Source organism: Apodemus sylvaticus, chromosome 1 (genome assembly GCF_947179515.1).
Source record: "Apodemus sylvaticus chromosome 1, mApoSyl1.1, whole genome shotgun sequence".
Classification (NCBI taxonomy): domain Eukaryota; kingdom Metazoa; phylum Chordata; class Mammalia; order Rodentia; family Muridae; genus Apodemus; species Apodemus sylvaticus.
The window spans coordinates 152,680,655-152,702,903 of record NC_067472.1 but is presented as its reverse complement, the minus strand read 5'-3'; the positions used below and the strand labels follow the sequence as shown (position 1 = coordinate 152,702,903).

At 45.3% G+C, this 22,249-nt stretch overlaps 9 non-coding genes across 9 annotated transcripts; all 9 read right to left on the bottom strand.

The window, feature by feature from the left end:
* Window positions 1–131: 131 nt before the first annotated feature.
* LOC127677022 (small nucleolar RNA SNORD116) lies at window positions 132–224 on the bottom strand. Its single transcript, XR_007976425.1, has one exon. It is a non-coding gene; the product is annotated as a small nucleolar RNA SNORD116 (small nucleolar RNA).
* A 2,552-nt stretch (window positions 225–2,776) lies between these two features.
* LOC127676371 (small nucleolar RNA SNORD116) lies at window positions 2,777–2,870 on the bottom strand. Its single transcript, XR_007975852.1, has one exon. It is a non-coding gene; the product is annotated as a small nucleolar RNA SNORD116 (small nucleolar RNA).
* Window positions 2,871–5,422: 2,552 nt separating this feature from the next.
* Window positions 5,423–5,515, bottom strand: LOC127677020 (small nucleolar RNA SNORD116). The gene has a single exon (XR_007976424.1). It is a non-coding gene; the product is annotated as a small nucleolar RNA SNORD116 (small nucleolar RNA).
* Window positions 5,516–8,062: 2,547 nt separating this feature from the next.
* On the bottom strand, window positions 8,063–8,155 carry LOC127676457 (small nucleolar RNA SNORD116). Its single transcript, XR_007975935.1, has one exon. It is a non-coding gene; the product is annotated as a small nucleolar RNA SNORD116 (small nucleolar RNA).
* Window positions 8,156–10,708: 2,553 nt separating this feature from the next.
* On the bottom strand, window positions 10,709–10,802 carry LOC127676422 (small nucleolar RNA SNORD116). Its single transcript, XR_007975900.1, has one exon. It is a non-coding gene; the product is annotated as a small nucleolar RNA SNORD116 (small nucleolar RNA).
* Window positions 10,803–13,353: 2,551 nt separating this feature from the next.
* Window positions 13,354–13,447, bottom strand: LOC127676443 (small nucleolar RNA SNORD116). Its single transcript, XR_007975921.1, has one exon. It is a non-coding gene; the product is annotated as a small nucleolar RNA SNORD116 (small nucleolar RNA).
* Window positions 13,448–15,999: 2,552 nt separating this feature from the next.
* LOC127676369 (small nucleolar RNA SNORD116) lies at window positions 16,000–16,093 on the bottom strand. Its single transcript, XR_007975850.1, has one exon. It is a non-coding gene; the product is annotated as a small nucleolar RNA SNORD116 (small nucleolar RNA).
* A 2,548-nt stretch (window positions 16,094–18,641) lies between these two features.
* Window positions 18,642–18,735, bottom strand: LOC127676442 (small nucleolar RNA SNORD116). The gene has a single exon (XR_007975920.1). It is a non-coding gene; the product is annotated as a small nucleolar RNA SNORD116 (small nucleolar RNA).
* A 2,552-nt stretch (window positions 18,736–21,287) lies between these two features.
* On the bottom strand, window positions 21,288–21,381 carry LOC127676368 (small nucleolar RNA SNORD116). The gene has a single exon (XR_007975849.1). It is a non-coding gene; the product is annotated as a small nucleolar RNA SNORD116 (small nucleolar RNA).
* Between the last annotated feature and the right edge of the window lie 868 nt (window positions 21,382–22,249).

Genomic DNA, 22,249 nt, shown 5'->3' with positions numbered 1-22,249 from the left:
GTTTCCTGAGGAGTAGGACAAGGACATACCCATTTTTAGTGTGTCTGGTTAAAGCCCGAGGAAGCAAGGCCAAAGGGGTGCTTGGCCTGTCTGTTTCTGATGCCCATAGGACCTGGAGGACCCCAGGTGCCGGACCTCAGTTTCGATGAGAGTTGCGGTACGGAGTTTTCACTCATTTTGTTCAGCTTTCCAAGGAATGTTTGACTGGGAATCATCATCGATCCAAGCACTCTGCGGTGCCTTTCACAAAGACCTTGTGGGTACTCTGGAGTGCTTGGGTGTTGGGAGAGCAAGGAACTGCCAGCCATTGCCCATTAATTTCTAGGGATCAATCAATCGGCCTAAGCTCCAAACAAGGGAGAACCAGAGGCCCTAATCCTGCTTCGTGTCCCTAAAACACAGGGCACAAACCATACAGGTCCTCACAGCTCTACCAAGACCTGAGCACATTGAGATCCTGGAGCAAATTTATGTGTTCCTTACCTTTTCTCTAAGGTACCCTTGAGCAAGGCAGCAACAGTTAGCCAGTTCATCGGATGATCAGTGCGGTGCTATGACCAGTCAACCAATGTTGGTGTGTTCATTTCTTCTGAGTGTCACCACGGGCCCTTGCTGGAAAGGAATGCCACCCTGTGAAGACAGCAAGAGCACATGCCGCCATTTTAGTGGGACCCATGCAAAGCACGAATGAAGATGAGCTTACTGAGTCCTTTGGGCTTGTCAGATTTTACAGACACCCATAACACTCCTGCTCTTGTCAACCTGTAGGCTTCCTCCATACACATAGGGGCTATGTGTCCACTCTGACCTCGGCTGGGGACATAGCACTCCCTTTGTTATCAAGTGCTTGCTGGGCCTTCACCTCCATCCAAGGCCTTAAGGATGAAATGTGAGCTGCTCCACTGATGAACCTCAAATTCCAAGATGACCTGAACACCAACCTACTCGACAACAGTTCTCTACTATATTAACAAGAAATTAAGGGCACATGATACAGCATGTTGCAAGAAAATTGCACTAACATGGGCAATCACAATTCTGCTTCAGTATAAAAGGTGAGAATGTGGAGTCGGCGCTGGGGAAGTTCACCACAAATATGTCCTTTCAGGGATGTCGATCTGGTCCACATAAATATCTTCCATCATGGCTCTTATCCTACTCTGACTTCTTCAGCTGGCTACTGGAATGAGGTAGAAATCAAACAAGTAAACTGATTCTGCTTTCAAGCTCATAAGTAGCAGGCTTTACTGGCCCTGGAACAACATATCTCTCTGACTCTCTGTATCTCTCTCTCAATATTTTTCTCTAGCTCTCTCTCCGTCTTTGTTTCTATCTCTTGGTGTGTGTATGTTATGAGTGTGTGTGTATAGAGGTGCGTATGTGGGGGTTTGTGGGGGGATGTTTGTCTGTGTTTCTTTGTGTGCGTTTCTATGTGGCTCTCTCACTTTCCTTGATAAGCTCTCAGTGGTGGTTTCATGCCTCTTTGGTCCATCTTTTGTCTTCTCTTTTGTCTCTTGTGAATAGTTCGTCTTTCATGGGACCACCATAGTTTATATGCTATGCAATGATTTTTCCTTGCTGAAAAGAATTATCATGACAAACCCCTCAGTCGCACCAACAGAAACATGCCACATTGGGACTTAGATCCTCTTATCCATGGTGCAAATTGACTCATGGCCATAAATTTAATCAACTATGCAACCTCCATTTAAAAATTCCCGTTTTACTTTGAAAGTGCCAATGAACATTGGTCTCAAGCTAGGTTTCAAGGATATCCTGAGACCCATTGAGCATTTCCTTCTATGAACAGCTAGCAATTGGCTTTAAGGTAGATTTAAATCACTATCTCAGAAAATATAATAGTACCATGATCCATGAGTTTGTAGTTTTGAAGGAAGATCGTTCCGGTATTTTCTCATAAGCCTACCATTGTGAGCAGATCTCAAGGATCTGTAACTTTGACATTGTGAAGGAGGCCTGGAACAATGTGGAAAGATATCAAGGGATATCTCAAACACACGATTTAACGGATATCTCCACCACAATATTTAAGACAAATGCATTCATGAAATGTGGAGGTTCCTGCCCAATCTCCTTCCACACATCAATTTCAGTCACAGGTCTGCAAATCTCATGCTTTGACTTGAGTCCACCAACGGCTCATGAATCCAGGGACATAAGGAATTGTGTCAGTCAGGTGGAACCTTACAGGAGACATGTCTAACATCATCTCTAATTGTTCAACCTTGCTCTATTTCTAAGCTATTTGCGTGGGAATCTCGCAGACTTCAGGCCACAAAGTCCCCTCTTGTCCACTTTAATCTTCCACAGTCTGTAAAAGTGCCCAAGCTATGCTACTCAATCAGGCTACACTTCTCCTGCAGCCTGCACTCCATTGTCTCCCTGCCTGGCAACACAAGTGTGTTATCATTCATGTCAGCATTTCAGAAAAGCCTCAAACCCTTATGAAAAGTCAAACTTTGGTGCCAAACCTATTCCTTCTGCTTCAAATTCCAGTGTCCTTTAGGGCTGCACAACACTCCTTGAGCAAGCGGCTCTACCTTCTAAGTCCCTGCCAAGAATGTCATCAAAAGCTACTGGAGCAAGCCACAAGAACAAAAGGGCCTGCCATGGCCTCGGCCATGGTTTCCTGAGGAGTAGGACAAGCACATACCCATTTTTAGTGTGTCTGGCTAAAGCCCGAGGAAGCAAGGGCAAAGGGGTGCTTGGCCTGCCTGTTTCTGATGCCCATAGGACCTGGAGGACCCCAGGTGCCGGACCTCAGTTTCGATGAGAGTTGCGGTACTGAGTTTTCACTCATTTTGTTCAGCTTTTCCAAGGAATGTTTGACTGGGAATCATCATCGATCCAAGCACTCTGCAGTGCCTTTCACAAAGACCTTGTGGGTACTCTGGAGTGCTTGGGTGTTGGGAGAGCAAGGAACTGCCGGCCATTGCCCATTCATTTCTAGGGATCAATCAATCGGCCTAAGCTCCAAACAAGGGAGAACCGGAGGCCCTAATCCTGCTTCGTGTCCCTAAAGCACAGGGCACAAACCATACAGTTCCTCACAGCTCTACCAAGACCTGAGCACATTGAGTTCCTGGAGCAAATTCATGTGTTCCTTACCTTTTCTCTAAGGTACCCTTGAGCAAGGCAGCAACAGTTAGCCAATTCATCGGATGATCAGTGCGGTGCCATGACCAGTCAACCAATGTTGGTGTGTTCATTTCTTCTGAGTGTCACCACGGGCCCTTGCTGGAAAGGAATGCGACCCTGTGAAGACAGCAAGAGCACATGCCGCCATTTTAGTGGGACCCATGCAAAGCAAGAATGAAGATGAGCTTACTGAGTCCTTTGGGCTTGTCAGATTTTACAGACACCCATAACACTCCTGCTCTTGTCAACCTGTAGGTTTCCTCCATACACATAGGGTCTATGTGTCCACTCTGACCTCGGCTGGGGACATAGCACGCCCTTTGTTACCAAGTGCTTGCTGGGCCTTCACCTCCATCCAAGGCCTTAAAGATGAATTGTGAGCTGCTCCACTGATGAACCGCAAATTCCAAGATGACCTGAACACCAACCTACTCGACAACAGTTCTCTACTATATTAACAAAAAATTAAGGGCACAAGATACAGCATGTAGCAAGAAAATTGCACTAACATGGGCAATCACACTTCTGCTTCAGTATAAAAGGTGAGAATGTGGAGTCGGCTTTGGGGAAGTTCACCACAAATATGTCCTTTCAGGGATGTCGATCTGGTCCACATAAGTATCTTCCATCATGGCTCTTATCCTACTCTCACTTCTTCAACAGGCTACTGGAATGAGGCAAAAATCAAACAAGTAAACTGATTCTGCTTTCAAGCTCATAAGTAGCAGGCTTTACTGGCCCTGGAACAACATATCTCTCTGACTCTCTATATCTCTCTCTCAATATTTTTCTCTAGCTCTCTCTCTGTCTTTGTCTCTGTCTCTTGGTGTGTGTATGTTATGAGTGTGTGTGTATAAAGATGCGTATGTGGAGGTTTGTGGGGGGGTGTTTGTCTGTGTTTCTTTGTGTGTGTTTCTGTGTGGCTCTCTCACTTTCCTTGATAAGATCTCAGTGGTGGTTTCATGCCTCTTTGGTCCATCTTTTGTCTTCTCTTTTGTCTCTTGTGAATAGTTCGTCTTTCATGGGACCACCATAGTTTATCTGCTATGCAATGATTTTTCCTTGCTGAAAAGAATTATCACGACAAACCCCTCGGTAACACCAACAGAGGCATGCCACATTGGGACTTAGATCCTCTTATCCATGGAGCAAATTGACTCATGGGCATAAATTTAATCAACTATGCAACCTCCATTTAAAAATTCCAGTTTTTCTTTGTAAGTGCCAATGAACATTGGTCTCAAGCTAGCTTTCAAGGATATCCTGAGACCCATTGAGCATTTCCTCCTATGAACAGCTAGCAATTGGCTTTAAGGTAGATTTAAATCACTATCTCAGAAAATATAATAGTACCATGATCCATGAGTTTGTAGTTTTGAAGGAAGATCGTTCCGGTATTTTCTCATAAGCCTACCATTGTGAGCAGATCTCAAGGATCTTTAACTTTGACATTGTGAAGGAGGCCTGGAACAATGTGGAAAGATATCAAGGGATATCTGAAACACACGTTTTAACGGATATTTCCACCACACTATTTAAGACAAATGCATTCATTTAATGTGGAGGTTCCTGCCCAATCTCCCTCCACACATCAATTTCAGTCACAGGTCTGCAAATCTCATGCTTTGACTTGAGTCCACCAACGGCTCATGAATCCAGGGACATAAGGAATTGTGTCAATCAGGTGGAACCTTACAGGAGACATGTCTAGCATCATCTCAAATTGATCAACCTTGCTCTATTTCTAAGCTATTTGCTTGGGAATCTTGCAGACTTCAGGTCACAAAGTCCCCTCTTGTCCACTTTAATCTTCCACAGTCTATAAAAGTGCCCAAGCTATGCTACTCAATCAGGCTACACTTCTCCTGCAGCCTGCACTCCATTGTCTCTCTGCCTGGCAACACAAGAGTGTTATCATTCATGTCAACATTTCAGAAAAGCCTCAAACCCATATTAGGAGCCAAACTTTGGTGCCAACCCTATTCCTTCTGCTTCAAATTCCAGTGTCCTTTAGGGCTGCACAACACTCCTTGAGCAAGCGGCTCTTCCTTCTAAGTACCTGCCAAGAATGTCATCAAACGCTACGGAAGCAAGCCACAAGAAAAAAAGGGCCTGCCATGGCCTCGGCCTTGGTTTCCTGAGGAGTAGGACAAGCACATACCCATTTTTAGTGTGTCTGGCTAAAGCCCGAGGAAGCAAGGGCACAGGGGTGCTTGGCCTGTCTGTTTCTGATGCCCATAGGACCTGGAGGACCCCAGGTGCCGGACCTCAGTTTCGATGAGAGTTGCGGTACTGAGTTTTCACTCATTTTGTTCAGCTTTCCAAGGAATGTTTGACTGGGAATCATCATCGATCCAAGCACTCTGCAGTGTCTTTCACAAAGACCTTGTGGGTACTCTGGAGTGCTTGGGTGTTGGGAGAGCAAGGAACTGCCGGCCATTGCCCATTCATTTCTAGGGATCAATCAATCGGCCTAAGCTCCAAACAAGGGAGAACCAGAGGCCCTAATCCTGCTTCGTGTCCCTAAAGCACAGGGCACATACAGTTCCTCACAGCTCTACCAAGACCTGAGCACATTGAGTTCCTCGAGCAAATTCATGTGTTCCTTACCTTTACTCTAAGGTACCCTTGAACAAGGCAGCAACAGTTAGCCAGTTCATCGGATGATCAGTGCGGTGTCATGACCAGTCAACCAATGTTGGTGTGTTCATTTCTTCTGAGTGTCACCACAGGCCATTGCTGGAAAGGAATGACACCCTGTGAAGACAGCAAGAGCACATGCCGCCATTTTAGTGGGACCCATGCAAAGCAAGAATGAAGATGAGCTTACTGAGTCCTTTGGGCTTGTCAGATTTTACAGACACCCATAACACTCCTGCTCTTGTCAACCTGTAGGCTTCCTCCATACACATAGGGGCTATATGTCCACTCTGACCTCGGCTGGGGACATAGCACACCCTTTGTTATCAAGTGCTTGCTGGGCCTTCACCTCCATCCAAGGCCTTAAGGATGAAATGTGAGCTGCTCCACTGATGAACCGCAAATTCCAAGATGACCTGAACACCAACCTACTCGACAACAGTTCTCTACTATATTAACAAGAAATTAAGGGCACATGATACAGCATGTAGCAAGAAACTTGCACTAACATGGGCAATCACAATTCTGCTTCAGTATAAAAGGTGAGAATGTGGAGTCGGCTCTGGGGAAGTTAACCACAAATATGTCCTTTCAGGGATGTCGATCTGGTCCACATAAGTATCTTCCATCATGGCTCTTATCCTACTCTGACTTCTTCAACTGGATACTGGAATGAGGCAGAAATCAAAGAAGTAAACTGATTCTGCTTTCAAGCTCATAAGTAGCAGGCTTTACTGGCCCTGTAACAACATATCTCTCTGACTCTTTGTATCTCTCTCTCAATAATTTTCTCTAGCTCTCTCTCTGTCTTTGTCTCTGTCTCTTGGTGTGTGTATGTTATGAGTATGTGTGTATAGAGGTGCGGATGTGGGGGTTTGTGGGGGGATGTTTGTCTGTGTTTCTTTGTGTGTGTTTCTATGTGGCTCTCTCACTTTCCTTGATAAGCTCTCAGTGGTGGTTTCATGCCTCTTTGGTCCATCTTTTGTCTTCTCTTTTGTCTCTTGTGAATAGTTCGTCTTTCATGGGACCACCATAGTTTATATGCTATGCAATGATTTTTCCTTGCTGAAAAGAATTATCACGACAAACCCCTCAGTAGCACCAACAGAGGCATGCCACATTGGGACTTAGATCCTCTTATCCATGGTGCAAATTGACTCATGGCCATAAATTTAATCAACTATGCAACCTCCATTTAAAAATTCCAGTTTTTCTTTGAAAGTGCCAATGAACATTGGTCTCAAGCTAGGTTTCAAGGATATCCTGAGACCCATTGAGCATTTCCTCCTATGAACAGCTAGCAATTGGCTTTAAGGTAGATTTAAATCACTATCTCAGAAAATATAATAGTACCATGATCCATGAGTTTGTAGTTTTGAAGGAAGATCGTTCCGGTATTTTCTCATAAGCCTACCATTGTGAGCAGATCTCAAGGTTCTGTAACTTTGACATTGTGAAGGAGGCCTGGAACAATGTGGAAAGATATCAAGGGATATCTCAAACACACGATTTAACGGATATCTCCACCACACTATTTAAGACAAATGCATTCATTAAATGTGGAGGTTCCTGCCCAATCTCCCTCCACACATCAATTTCAGTCACAGGTCTGAAAATCTCATGCTTTGACTTGAGTCCACCAACGGCTCATGAATCCAGGGACATAAGGAATTGTGTCAATCAGGTGGAACCTTACAGGAGACATGTCTAACATCATCTCTAATTGATCAACCTTGCTCTATTTCTAAGCTCTTTGCGTGGGAATCTTGCAGACTTCAGGCCACAAAGTCCCCTCTTGTCCACTTTAATCTTCCACAGTCTATAAAAGTGCCCAAGCTATGCTACTCAATCAGGCTACACTTCTCCTGCAGCCTGCACTCCATTGTCTCTCTGCCTGGCAACGCAAGTGTGTTATCATTCATGTCAGCATTTCAGAAAAGCCTCAAACCCATATGAAGATCCAAACTTTGGTGCCAAACCTATTCCTTCTGCTTCAAATTCCAGTGTCCTTTAGGGCTGCACAACACTCCTTGAGCAAGCGGCTCTACCTTCTAAGTCCCTGCCAAGAATGTCATCAAAAGCTACGGGATCAATCCACAAGAACAAAAGGGCCTGCCATGGCCTCGGCCATGGTTTCCTGAGGAGTAGGACAAGCACATACCAATTTTTAGTGTGTCTGGCTAAAGCCCGAGGAAGCAAGGGCACAGGGGTGCTTGGCCTGTCTGTTTCTGATGCCCATAGGACCTGGAGGACCCCAGGTGCCGGACCTCAGTTTCGATGAGAGTTGCGGTACTGAGTTTTCACTGATTTTGTTCAGCTTTCCAAGGAATGTTTGACTGGGAATAATCATCGATCCCAGCACTCTGCAGTGCCTTTCACAAAGACCTTGTGGGTACTCTGGAGTGCTTGGGTGTTGTGAGAGCAAGGAACTGCCGGCCATTGCCCATTCATTTCTAGGGATCAATCAATCGGCCTAAGCTCCAAACAAGGGAGAACCGGAGGCCCTAATCCTGCTTCGTGTCCCTAAAGCACAGGGCACAAACCATACAGTTCCTCACAGCTCTACCAAGACCTGAGCATATTGATTTCCTGGAGCAAATTCATGTGTTCCTTACCTTTTGTCTAAGGTACCCTTGAGCAAGGCAGCAACAGTTAGCCAGTTCATCGGATGATCAGTGCGGTGCCATGACCAGGCAACCAATGTTGGTGTGTTCATTTCTTCTGAGTGACACCACGGGCCATTGCTGGAAAGGAATGACACCCTGTGAAGACAGCAAGAGCACATGCCGCCATTTTAGTGGGACCCATGCAAAGCAAGAATGAAGATGAGCTTACTGAGTCCTTTGGGCTTGTCAGATTTTACAGACACCCATAACACTCCTGCTCTTGTCAACCTGTAGGCTTCCTCCATACACATAGGGGCTATGTGTCCACTCTGTCCTCGGAAGGGGACATAGCACGCCCTTTGTTATCAAGTGCTTGCTGGGCCTTCACCTCCATCCAAGGCCTTAAGGATGAAATGTGAACTGCTCCACTGGTGAACCGCAAATTCCAAGATGACCTGAACACCAACCTACTCGACAACTGTTCTTTACTATATTAACAAGAAATTCAGGGCACATGATACAGCATGTAGCAAGAAAATTGCACTAACATGGGCAATCACACTTCTGCTTCAGTATAAAAGGTGAGAATGTGGAGTCGGCTCTGGGGAAGTTCACCAGAAATATGTCCTTTCAGGGATGTCGATCTGGTCCACATAAATATCTTCCATCATGCCTCTTATCCTACTCTGCCTTCTTCAACTGGCTACTAGAATGAGGCAGAAATCAAACAAGTAAACTGATTCTGCTTTCAATCTCATAAGTAGCAGGCTTTAGTGGCCCTGGAACAACATATCTCTCTGACTCTCTGTATCTCTCTCTCAATATTTTTCTCTAGCTCTCTCTCCGTCTTTGTCTCTGTCTCTTGGTGTGTTTATGTTATGAGTGTGTGTGTATAGAAGTGCGTATGTGCGGGTTTGTGGGGGGGGTGTTTGTCTGTGTTTCTTTGTGTGTGTTTCTGTGTGGCTCTCTCACTTTCCTTGATAAGCTCTCAGTGGTGGTTTCATGCCTCTTTGGTCCATCTATTTTCTTCTCTTTTGTCTCTTGTGAATAGTTCGTCTCTCATGGGACCACCATAGTTTATCTGCTATGCAATGATATTTCCTTGCTGAAAAGAATTATCACGACAAACCCCTCAGTAGCACCAACAGAGGCATGCCACATTGGTACTTAGATCCTCTAATCCATGGTGCAAATTGACTCATGGCCATAAATTTAATCAACTATGCAACCTCCATTTAAAAATTCCAGTTTTTCTTTGAAAGTGCCAATGAACATTGGTCTCAAGCTAGGTTTCAAGGATATCCTGAGACCCATTGAGCATTTCCTCCTATGAACAGCTAGTAATTGGCTTTAATGTAGATTTAAATCACTATCTCAGAAAATATAATAGTACCATGATCCATGAGTTTGTAGTTTTGAAGGAAGATCGTTCTGGTATTTTCTCATAAGCCTACCATTGTGAGCAGATCTCAAGGATCTGTAACTTTGACATTGTGAAGGAGGCCTGGAACAATGTGGAAAGATATCAAGGGATATCTCAAACACACGATTTAACGGATATCTCCACCACACTATTTAAGACAAATGCATTCATTAAATGTGGAGGTTCCTGCCCAATCTCGCTCCACACATCAATTTCAGTCACAGGTCTGCAAATCTCATGCTTTGACTTGAGTCCACCAACGGCTCATGAATCCAGGGACATAAGGAATTGTGTCAATCAGGTGGAACCTTACAGGAGACATGTCTAGCATCATCTCTAATTGATCAACCTTGCTCTATTTCTAAGCTATTAGCGTGGGAATCTTGCAGACTTCAGGCCACAAAGTCCCCTCTTGTCCACTTTAATCTTCCACAGTCTATAAAAGTGCCCAAGCTATGCTATTGAATCAGGCTACACTTCTCCTGCAGCCTGCACTCCATTGTCTCTCTGCCTGGCAACACAAGTGTGTTATCATTCATGTCAGCATTTCAGAAAAGCCTCAAACCCATATGAAGAGCCAAATTTTGGTGCCAAACCTATTCCTTCTGCTTCAAATTCCAGTGTCCTTTAGGGCTGCACAACACTCCTTGAGCAAGCGGCTCTACCTTCTAAGTCCCTGCCAAGAATGTCCTCAAAAGCTAAGGGAGCAAGCCACAAGAACAAAAGGGCCTGCCATGGCCTCGGCCATGGTTTCCTGAGGAGTAGGACAAGCACATACACATTTTTAGTGTGTCTGGCTAAAGCCCGAGGAAGCAAGGGCAAAGGGGTGCTTGGGCTCACTGTTTCTGATGCCCATAGGACCTGGAGGACCCCTGGTTCCAGACCTCAGTTTCGATGAGAGTTGCGGTACTGAGTTTTCACTCATTTTGTTCAGCTTTTCCAAGGAATGTTTGACTGGGAATCATCATCGATCCAAGCACTCTGCAGTGCCTTTCACAAAGACCTTGTGGGTACTCTGGAGTGCTTGGGTGTTGGGAGAGCAAGGAACTGTCGGCCATTGCCCATTCATTTCTAGGGATCAATCAATCGGCCTAAGCTCCAAACAAGGGAGAACCGGAGGCCCTAATCCTGCTTCGTGTCCCTAAAGCACAGGGCACAAACCATACAGTTCCTCACAGCTCTACCAAGACCTGAGCACATTGAGTTCCTGGAGCAAATTCATGTGTTCCTTACCTTTTCTCTAAGGTACCCTTGAGCAAGGCAGCAACAGTTAGCCAGTTCATCGGATGATCAGTGCGGTGCCATGACCAGTCAACCAATGTTGGTGTGTTCATTTCTTCTGAGTGTCACCACGGGCCCTTGCTGGAAAGGAATGCCACCCTGTGAAGACAGCAAGAGCACATGCCGCCATTTTAGTGGGACCCATGCAAAGCAAGAATGAAGATGAGCTTACTGAGTCCTTTGGGCTTGTCAGATTTTACAGACACCCATAACACTCCTGCTCTTGTCAAGCTGTAGGCTTCCTCCATACACATAGGGGCTATGTGTCCACTCTGACCTCGGCTGGGGACATAGCACGCCCTTTGTTATCAACTGCTTGCTGGGCCTTCACCTCCATCCAAGGCCTTAAGGATGAAATGTGAGCTGCTCCACTGATGAACCGCAAATTCCAAGATGACCTGAACACCAACCTACTCGACAACAGTTCTCTACTATATTAACAAGAATTTAAGGGCACATGATACAGCATGTAGCAAGAAAATTGCACTAACATGGGCAATCACACTTCTGCTTCAGTATAAAAGGTGAGAATGTGGAGTCAGCTCTGGGGAAGTTCACCACAAATATGTCCTTTCAGGGAAGTCGATCTGGTCCACATAAGTATCTTCCATCATGGCTCTTATCCTACTCTGACTTCTTCAACTGGCTAATGGAATGAGGCAGAAATCAAACAGGTAAACTGATTCTGCTTTCAAGCTCATAAGTAGCACTCTTTACTGGCCCTGGAACAACATATCTCTCTGACTCTCTGTCTCTCTCTTTCAATATTTTTCTCTAGCTCTCTCTCCGTCTTTGTCTCTGTCTCTTGGTGTGTGTATGTTATGAGTGTGTGTGTATAGAGGTGCGTATGTGGGGGTTTGTGGGGGGGTGTTTTTCTGTGTTTCTTTGTGTGTGTTTCTGTATGGCTCTCTCACTTTCCTTGATAAGCTCTCAGTGGTGGTTTCATGCCTCTTTGGTCCATCTTTTGTCTTCTCTTTTGTCTCTTGTGAATAGTTCGTCTTTCATGGGACCACCATAGTTTATCTGCTATGCAATGATTTTTCCTTGCTGAAAAGAATTATCACGACAAACCCTTAAGTAGCACCAACAGAGCATGCCACATTGGGACTTAGATCCTCTTATCCATGGTGCAAATTGACTCATGGCCATAAATTTAATCAACTATCCAACCTCCATTTAAAAATTCCAGTTTTTCTTTGATAGTGCCAATGAACATTGGTCTCAAGCTAGGTTTCAAGGATATCCTGAGACCCATTGAGCATTTCCTCCTATGAACAGCTAGCAATTGGCTTTAAGGTAGATTTAAATCACTATCTCAGAAAATATAATTGTACCATGATCCATGAGTTTGTTGTTTTGAAGGAAAATCGTTCCGGTATTTTCTCATAAGCCTACCATTGTGAGCAGATCTCAAGGATCTGTAACTTTGACATTGTGAAGGAGGCCTGGAACAATGTGGAAAGATATCAAGGGATATCTCAAACACACGATTTAACGGATATCTCCACCACACTATTTAAGACAAATGCATTCATTAAATGTGGAGGTTCCTGCCCAATCTCCCTCCACACATCAATTTCAGTCACAGGTCTGCAAATCTCATGCTTTGACTTGAGTCCACCAACGGCTCATGAATCCAGGGACATAAGGAATTGTGTCAATCAGGTGGAACCTTACAGGAGACATGTCTAGCATCATCTCTAATTGATCAACCTTGCTCTATATCTAAGCTATTTGCGTGGGAATCTTGCAGACTTCAGGCCACAAAGTCCCCTCTTGTCCACTTTAATCTTCCACAGTCTATAAAAGTGCCCAAGCTATGCTACTCAATCAGGCTACACTTCTCCTGCAGCCTGCACTCCATTGTCTCTCTGCCTGGCAACACAAGTGTGTTATCATTCATGTCAGCATTTCAGAAAAGCCTCAAACCCATATGAAGAGCCAAACTTTGGTGCCAAACCTATTCCTTCTGCTTCAAATTCCAGTGTCCTTTAGGGCTGCACAACACTACTTGAGCAAGCGGCTCTACCTTCTAAGTCCATGCCAAGAATGTCATCAAAAGCTACGGGAGCAAGCCACAAGAACAAAAGGGCCTGCCATGGCCTCGGCCATGGTTCCCTGAGGAGTAGGACAAGGACATACCCATTTTTAGTGTGTCTGGCTAAAGCCCGAGGAAGCAAGGGCAAAGGGGTGCTTGGCCTGCCTGTTTCTGATGGCCATAGGACCTGGAGGACCCCAGTTGCCGGACCTCAGTTTCGATGAGAGTTGCGGTACTGAGTTTTCACTCATTTTGTTCAGCTGTTCCAAGGAATGTTTGACTGGGAATCATCATTGATCCAAGCACTCTGCAGTGCCTTTCACAAAGACCTTGTGGGTACTCTGGAGTGCTTGGGTGTTGGGAGAGCAAGGAACTGCCGGCCATTGCCCATTCATTTCTAGGGATCAATCAATCGGCCTAAGCTCCAAACAAGGGAGAACCGGAGGCCCTAATCCTGCTTCGTGTCCCTAAAGCACAGGACACAAACCATACAGTTCCTCAGAGCTCTACCAAGACCTAAGCACATTGAGTTCCTGGAGCAAATTCATATGTTCCTTACCTTTTCTCTAGGGTACCCTTGAGCAAGGCAGCAACAGTTAGCCAGTTCATCGGATGATCAGTGCGGTGCCATGACCAGGCAACCAATGTTGGTGTGTTCATTTCTTCTGAGTGTCACCACGGGCCCTTGCTGGAAAGGAATGCCTCCCTGTGAAGACAGCAAGAGCACATGCCGCCATTTTAGTGGGACCCATGCAAAGCAAGAATGAAGATGAGCTTACTGAATCCTTTGGGCTTGTCAGATTTTACAGACACCCATAACACTCCTGCTCTTGTCAACCTGTAGGCTTCCTCCATACACATAGGGGCTATGTGTCCACTCTGACCTCGGATGGGGACATAGCACGCCCTTTGTTAACAAGTGCTTGCTGGGCCTTCACCTCCATCCAAAGCCTTAAGGATGAAATGTGAGCTGCTCCACTGATGAACCGCAAATTCCAAGATGACCTAAACACCAACCTACTCGACAACAGTTCTCTACTATATTAACAAGAAATTAAGGGCACATGATACAGCATGTAGCAAGAAAATTGCACTAACATGGGCAATCACACTTCTGCTTCAGTATAAAAGGTGAGAATGTGGAGTCGGCTCTGGGGAAGTTCACCACAAATATGTCCTTTCAGGGATGTCGATCTGGTCCACATAAGTATCTTCCATCATGGCTCTTATCCTACTCTGACTTCTTCAACTGGCTACTGGAATGAGGCAGAAATCAAACAAGTAAACTGATTCTGCTGTCAAGCTCATAAGTAGCAGGATTTACTGGCCCTGGAACAACATATATCTCTGAGTCTCTGTATCTCTCTCTCAATATTTTTCTCTAGCTCTCTCTCCGTCTTTGTCTCTGTCTCTTGGTGTGTGTATGTTCTTAGTGTGTGTGTATAGAGGTGCGTATGTGGGGGTTTGTGTGGGGGGTCTTTGTCTGTGTTTCTTTGTGTGTGTTTCTGTGTGGCTCTCTCACTTTCCTTGATAAGCTCTCAGTGGTGGTTTCATGCCTCTTTGGTCCATCTTTTGTGTTCTCTTTTGTCTCTTGTGAATAGTTCGTCTTTCATGGGACCACCATAGTTTATCTGCTATGCAATGATTTTTCCTTGCTGAAAAGAATTATCACGACAAACCCTTAAGTAGCACCAACAGAGCATGCCACATTGGGACTTAGATCCTCTTATCCATGGTGCAAATTGACTCATGGCCATAAATTTAATCAACTATGCAACCTCCATTTAAAAATTCCAGTTTTTCTTTGAAAGTGCCAATGAACATTGGTCTCAAGCTAGGTTTCAAGGATATCCTGAGACCCATTGAGCATTTCCTCCTATGAACAGCTAGCAATTGGCTTTAAGGTAGATTTAAATCAATATCTCAGAAAATATAATAGTACCATGATCCATGAGTTTGTAGTTTTGAAGGAAGATCGTTCCGGTATTTTCTCATAAGCCTACCATTGTGAGCAGATCTCAAGGTTCTGTAACTTTGACATTGTGAAGGAGGCCTGGAACAATGTGGAAAGATATCAAGGGATATCTCAAACACACGATTTAACGGATATCTCCACCACACTATTTAAGACAAATGCATTCATTAAATGTGGAGGTTCCTGCCCAATCTCCCTCCACACATCAATTTCAGTCACAGGTCTGAAAATCTCATGCTTTGACTTGAGTCCACCAACGGCTCATGAATCCAGGGACATAAGGAATTGTGTCAATCAGGTGGAACCTTACAGGAGACATGTCTAGCATCATCTCTAATTGATCAACCTTGCTCTATTTCTAAGCTATTAGCGTGGGAATCTTGCAGACTTCAGGCCACAAAGTCCCCTCTTGTCCACTTTAATCTTCCAGAGTCTATAAAAGTGCCCAAGCTATGCTACTGAATCAGGCTACACTTCTCCTGCAGCCTGCACTCCATTGTCTCTCTGCCTGGCAACACAAGTGTGTTATCATTCATGTCAGCATTTCAGAAAAGCCTCAAACCCATATGAACAGCCAAACTTTGGTGCCAAACCTATTCCTTCTGCTTCAAATTCCAGTGTCCTTTAGGGCTGCACAACACTCCTTGAGCAAGCGGCTCTACCTTCTAAGTCCCTGCCAAGAATGTCATCAAAAGCTACGGGAGCAAGCCACAAGAACAAAAGGGCCTGCCATGGCCTCGGCCATGGTTTCCTGAGGAGTAGGACAAGCACATACCCATTTTTAGTGTGTCTGGCTAAAGCCCGAGGAAGCAAGGGCAAAGGGGTGCTTGGCCTGCATGTTTCTGATGCCCATAGGACCTGGGGGACCCCAGGTGCCGGACCTCAGTTTCGATGAGAGTTGCGGTACTGAGTTTTCACTCATTTTGTTCAGCTTTTCCAAGGAATGTTTGACTGGGAATCATCATCGATCCAAGCACTCTGCAGTGCCTTTCACAAAGACCTTGTGGGTACTCTGGTGTGCTTGGGTGTTGGGAGAGCAAGGAACTGCCGGCCATTGCCCATTCATTTCCAGGGATCAATCAATCGGCCTAAGCTCCAAACAAGGGAGAACCGGAGGCCCTAATCCTGCTTCGTGTCCATAAAGCACAGGGCACAAACCATACAGTTCCTCACAGCTCTACCAAGACCTGAGCACATTGAGTTCCTGGAGCAAATTCATGTGTTCCTTACCTTTTCTCTAAGGTACCCTTGAGCAAGGCAGCAACAGTTAGCCAGTTCATCGGATGATCAGTGCGGTGCCATGACCAGTCAACCAATGTTGGTGTTTTCATTTCTTCTGAGTGTCACCACGGGCCCTTGCTGGAAAGGAATGCCACCCTGTGAAGACAGCAAGAGCACATGCCGCCATTTTAGTGGGACCCATGCAAAGCAAGAATGAAGATGAGCTTACTGAGTCCTTTGGGCTTGTCAGATTTTACAGACACCCATAACACTCCTGCTCTTGTCAACCTGTAGGCTTCCTCCATACACAAAAGGGCTATGTGTCCACTCTGACCTCGGCTGGGGATATAGCACGCCCTTTGTTATCAAGTTCTTGCTGGGCCTTCACCTCCATCCAAGGCCTTAAGGATGAAATGTGAGCTGCTCCACTGATGAACCACAAATTCCAAGATGACCTGAACACCAACCTACTCGACAACAGTTCTCTACTATATTAACAAGAAATTAAGGGCACATGATACAGCATGTAGCAAGAAAATTGCACTAACATGGGCAATCACACTTCTGCTTCAGTATAAAAGGTGAGAATGTGGAGTCGGCTCTGGGGAAGTTCACCACAAATATGTCCTTTCAGGGATGTCGATCCGGTCCACATAAGTATCTTCCATCATGGATCTTATCCTACTCTGACTTCTTCAACTGGCTACTGGAATGAGGCAGAAATCAAACAAGTAAACTGATTCTGCTTTCAAGCTCATAAGTAGCAGGCTTTACTGGCCCTGGAACAACATATCTCTCTGACTCTCTGTATCTCTCTCTCAATATTTTTCTCTAGCTCTCTCTCCATCTTTGTCTCTGTCTCTTGGTGTTTGTATGTTATGAGTGTGTTCGTATAGAGGTGCGTATGCTGGGGTTTGTGGGGGCGGTCTTTGTGTTTCTTTGTGTGTGTTTCTGTGTGGCTCTCGCACTTTCCTTGATAAGCTCTCAGTGGTGGTTTCATGCCTCTTTGGTCCATCTTTTGTGTTCTCTTTTGTCTCTTGTGAATAGTTCGTCTTTCATGAGACCACCATAGTTTATCTGCTATGCAATGATTTTTCCTTCCTCAAAAGAATTATCACGACAAACCCTTAAGTAGCACCAACAGAGCATGCCACATTGGGACTTAGATCCTCTTATCCATGGTGCAAATTGACTCATGGCCATAAATTTAATCAACTATGCAACCTCCATTTAAAAATTCCAGTTTTTCTTTGAAAGTGCCAATGAACATTGGTCTCAAGCTAGGTTTCAAGGATATCCTGAGACCCATTGAGCATTTCCTCCTATGAACAGCTAGCAATTGGCTTTAAGGTAGATTTAAATCACTATCTCAGAAAATATAATAGTACCATGATCCATGAGTTTGTAGTTTTGAAGGAAGATCGTTCCGGTATTTTCTCATAAGCCTACCATTGTGAGCAGATCTCAAGGATCTGTAACTTTGACATTGTGAAGGAGGCCAGGAACAATGTGGAAAGATATCAAGGGATATCTCAAACACACGATTTAACGGATATCTCCACCACACTATTTAAGACAAATGCATTCATTAAATGTGGAGGTTCCTGCCCAATCTCCCTCCACACATCAATTTCAGTCACAGGTCTGCAAATCTCATGCTTTGACTTGAGTCCACCAACGGCTCATGAATCCAGGGACATAAGGAATTGTGTCAATCAGGTGGAACCTTACAGGAGACATGTCTAGCATCATCTCTAATTGATCAACCTTGCTCTATATCTAAGCTATTTGCGTGGGAATCTTGCAGACTTCAGGCCACAAAGTCCCCTCTTGTCCACTTTAATCTTCCACAGTCTATAAAAGTGCCCAAGCTATGCTACTCAATCAGGCTACACTTCTCCTGCAGCCTGCACTCCATTGTCTCTCTGCCTGGCAACACAAGTGTGTTATCATTCATGTCAGCATTTCAGAAAAGCCTCAAACCCATATGAAGAGCCAAACTTTGGTGCCAAACCTATTCCTTCTGCTTCAAATTCCAGTGTCCTTTAGGGCTGCACAACACTACTTGAGCAAGCGGCTCTACCTTCTAAGTCCATGCCAAGAATGTCATCAAAAGCTACGGGAGCAAGCCACAAGAACAAAAGGGCCTGCCATGGCCTCGGCCATGGTTCCCTGAGGAGTAGGACAAGGACATACCCATTTTTAGTGTGTCTGGCTAAAGCCCGAGGAAGCAAGGGCAAAGGGGTGCTTGGCCTGCCTGTTTCTGATGGCCATAGGACCTGGAGGACCCCAGTTGCCGGACCTCAGTTTCGATGAGAGTTGCGGTACTGAGTTTTCACTCATTTTGTTCAGCTGTTCCAAGGAATGTTTGACTGGGAATCATCATTGATCCAAGCACTCTGCAGTGCCTTTCACAAAGACCTTGTGGGTACTCTGGAGTGCTTGGGTGTTGGGAGAGCAAGGAACTGCCGGCCATTGCCCATTCATTTCTAGGGATCAATCAATCGGCCTAAGCTCCAAACAAGGGAGAACCGGAGGCCCTAATCCTGCTTCGTGTCCCTAAAGCACAGGACACAAACCATACAGTTCCTCAGAGCTCTACCAAGACCTAAGCACATTGAGTTCCTGGAGCAAATTCATATGTTCCTTACCTTTTCTCTAGGATACCCTTGAGCAAGGCAGCAACAGTTAGCCAGTTCATCGGATGATCAGTGCGGTGCCATGACCAGTCAACCAATGTTGGTGTGTTCATTTCTTCTGAGTGTCACCACGGGCCCTTGCTGGAAAGGAATGCCTCCCTGTGAAGACAGCAAGAGCACATGCCGCCATTTTAGTGGGACCCATGCAAAGCAAGAATGAAGATGAGCTTACTGAATCCTTTGGGCTTGTCAGATTTTACAGACACCCATAACACTCCTGCTCTTGTCAACCTGTAGGCTTCCTCCATACACATAGGGGCTATGTGTCCACTCTGACCTCGGATGGGGACATAGCACGCCCTTTGTTAACAAGTGCTTGCTGGGCCTTCACCTCCATCCAAAGCCTTAAGGATGAAATGTGAGCTGCTCCACTGATGAACCGCAAATTCCAAGATGACCTAAACACCAACCTACTCGACAACAGTTCTCTACTATATTAACAAGAAATTAAGGGCACATGATACAGCATGTAGCAAGAAAATTGCACTAACATGGGCAATCACACTTCTGCTTCAGTATAAAAGGTGAGAATGTGGAGTCGGCTCTGGGGAAGTTCACCACAAATATGTCCTTTCAGGGATGTCGATCTGGTCCACATAAGTATCTTCCATCATGGCTCTTATCCTACTCTGACTTCTTCAACTGGCTACTGGAATGAGGCAGAAATCAAACAAGTAAACTGATTCTGCTGTCAAGCTCATAAGTAGCAGGATTTACTGGCCCTGGAACAACATATATCTCTGAGTCTCTGTATCTCTCTCTCAATATTTTTCTCTAGCTCTCTCTCCGTCTTTGTCTCTGTCTCTTGGTGTGTGTATGTTCTTAGTGTGTGTGTATAGAGGTGCGTATGTGGGGGTTTGTGTGGGGGGTCTTTGTCTGTGTTTCTTTGTGTGTGTTTCTGTGTGGCTCTCTCACTTTCCTTGATAAGCTCTCAGTGGTGGTTTCATGCCTCTTTGGTCCATCTTTTGTGTTCTCTTTTGTCTCTTGTGAATAGTTCGTCTTTCATGGGACCACCATAGTTTATCTGCTATGCAATGATTTTTCCTTGCTGAAAAGAATTATCACGACAAACCCTTAAGTAGCACCAACAGAGCATGCCACATTGGGACTTAGATCCTCTTATCCATGGTGCAAATTGACTCATGGCCATAAATTTAATCAACTATGCAACCTCCATTTAAAAATTCCAGTTTTTCTTTGAAAGTGCCAATGAACATTGGTCTCAAGCTAGGTTTCAAGGATATCCTGAGACCCATTGAGCATTTCCTCCTATGAACAGCTAGCAATTGGCTTTAAGGTAGATTTAAATCAATATCTCAGAAAATATAATAGTACCATGATCCATGAGTTTGTAGTTTTGAAGGAAGATCGTTCCGGTATTTTCTCATAAGCCTACCATTGTGAGCAGATCTCAAGGTTCTGTAACTTTGACATTGTGAAGGAGGCCTGGAACAATGTGGAAAGATATCAAGGGATATCTCAAACACACGATTTAACGGATATCTCCACCACACTATTTAAGACAAATGCATTCATTAAATGTGGAGGTTCCTGCCCAATCTCCCTCCACACATCAATTTCAGTCACAGGTCTGAAAATCTCATGCTTTGACTTGAGTCCACCAACGGCTCATGAATCCAGGGACATAAGGAATTGTGTCAATCAGGTGGAACCTTACAGGAGACATGTCTAGCATCATCTCTAATTGATCAACCTTGCTCTATTTCTAAGCTATTAGCGTGGGAATCTTGCAGACTTCAGGCCACAAAGTCCCCTCTTGTCCACTTTAATCTTCCAGAGTCTATAAAAGTGCCCAAGCTATGCTACTGAATCAGGCTACACTTCTCCTGCAGCCTGCACTCCATTGTCTCTCTGCCTGGCAACACAAGTGTGTTATCATTCATGTCAGCATTTCAGAAAAGCCTCAAACCCATATGAACAGCCAAACTTTGGTGCCAAACCTATTCCTTCTGCTTCAAATTCCAGTGTCCTTTAGGGCTGCACAACACTCCTTGAGCAAGCGGCTCTACCTTCTAAGTCCCTGCCAAGAATGTCATCAAAAGCTACGGGAGCAAGCCACAAGAACAAAAGGGCCTGCCATGGCCTCGGCCATGGTTTCCTGAGGAGTAGGACAAGCACATACCCATTTTTAGTGTGTCTGGCTAAAGCCCGAGGAAGCAAGGGCAAAGGGGTGCTTGGCCTGCATGTTTCTGATGCCCATAGGACCTGGGGGACCCCAGGTGCCGGACCTCAGTTTCGATGAGAGTTGCGGTACTGAGTTTTCACTCATTTTGTTCAGCTTTTCCAAGGAATGTTTGACTGGGAATCATCATCGATCCAAGCACTCTGCAGTGCCTTTCACAAAGACCTTGTGGGTACTCTGGAGTGCTTGGGTGTTGGGAGAGCAAGGAACTGCCGGCCATTGCCCATTCATTTCCAGGGATCAATCAATCGGCCTAAGCTCCAAACAAGGGAGAACCGGAGGCCCTAATCCTGCTTCGTGTCCATAAAGCACAGGGCACAAACCATACAGTTCCTCACAGCTCTACCAAGACCTGAGCACATTGAGTTCCTGGAGCAAATTCATGTGTTCCTTACCTTTTCTCTAAGGTACCCTTGAGCAAGGCAGCAACAGTTAGCCAGTTCATCGGATGATCAGTGCGGTGCCATGACCAGTCAACCAATGTTGGTGTTTTCATTTCTTCTGAGTGTCACCACGGGCCCTTGCTGGAAAGGAATGCCACCCTGTGAAGACAGCAAGAGCACATGCCGCCATTTTAGTGGGACCCATGCAAAGCAAGAATGAAGATGAGCTTACTGAGTCCTTTGGGCTTGTCAGATTTTACAGACACCCATAACACTCCTGCTCTTGTCAACCTGTAGGCTTCCTCCATACACAAAAGGGCTATGTGTCCACTCTGACCTCGGCTGGGGATATAGCACGCCCTTTGTTATCAAGTTCTTGCTGGGCCTTCACCTCCATCCAAGGCCTTAAGTATGAAATGTGAGCTGCTCCACTGATGAACCACAAATTCCAAGATGACCTGAACACCAACCTACTCGACAACAGTTCTCTACTATATTAACAAGAAATTAAGGGCACATGATACAGCATGTAGCAAGAAAATTGCACTAACATGGGCAATCACACTTCTGCTTCAGTATAAAAGGTGAGAATGTGGAGTCGGCTCTGGGGAAGTTCACCAC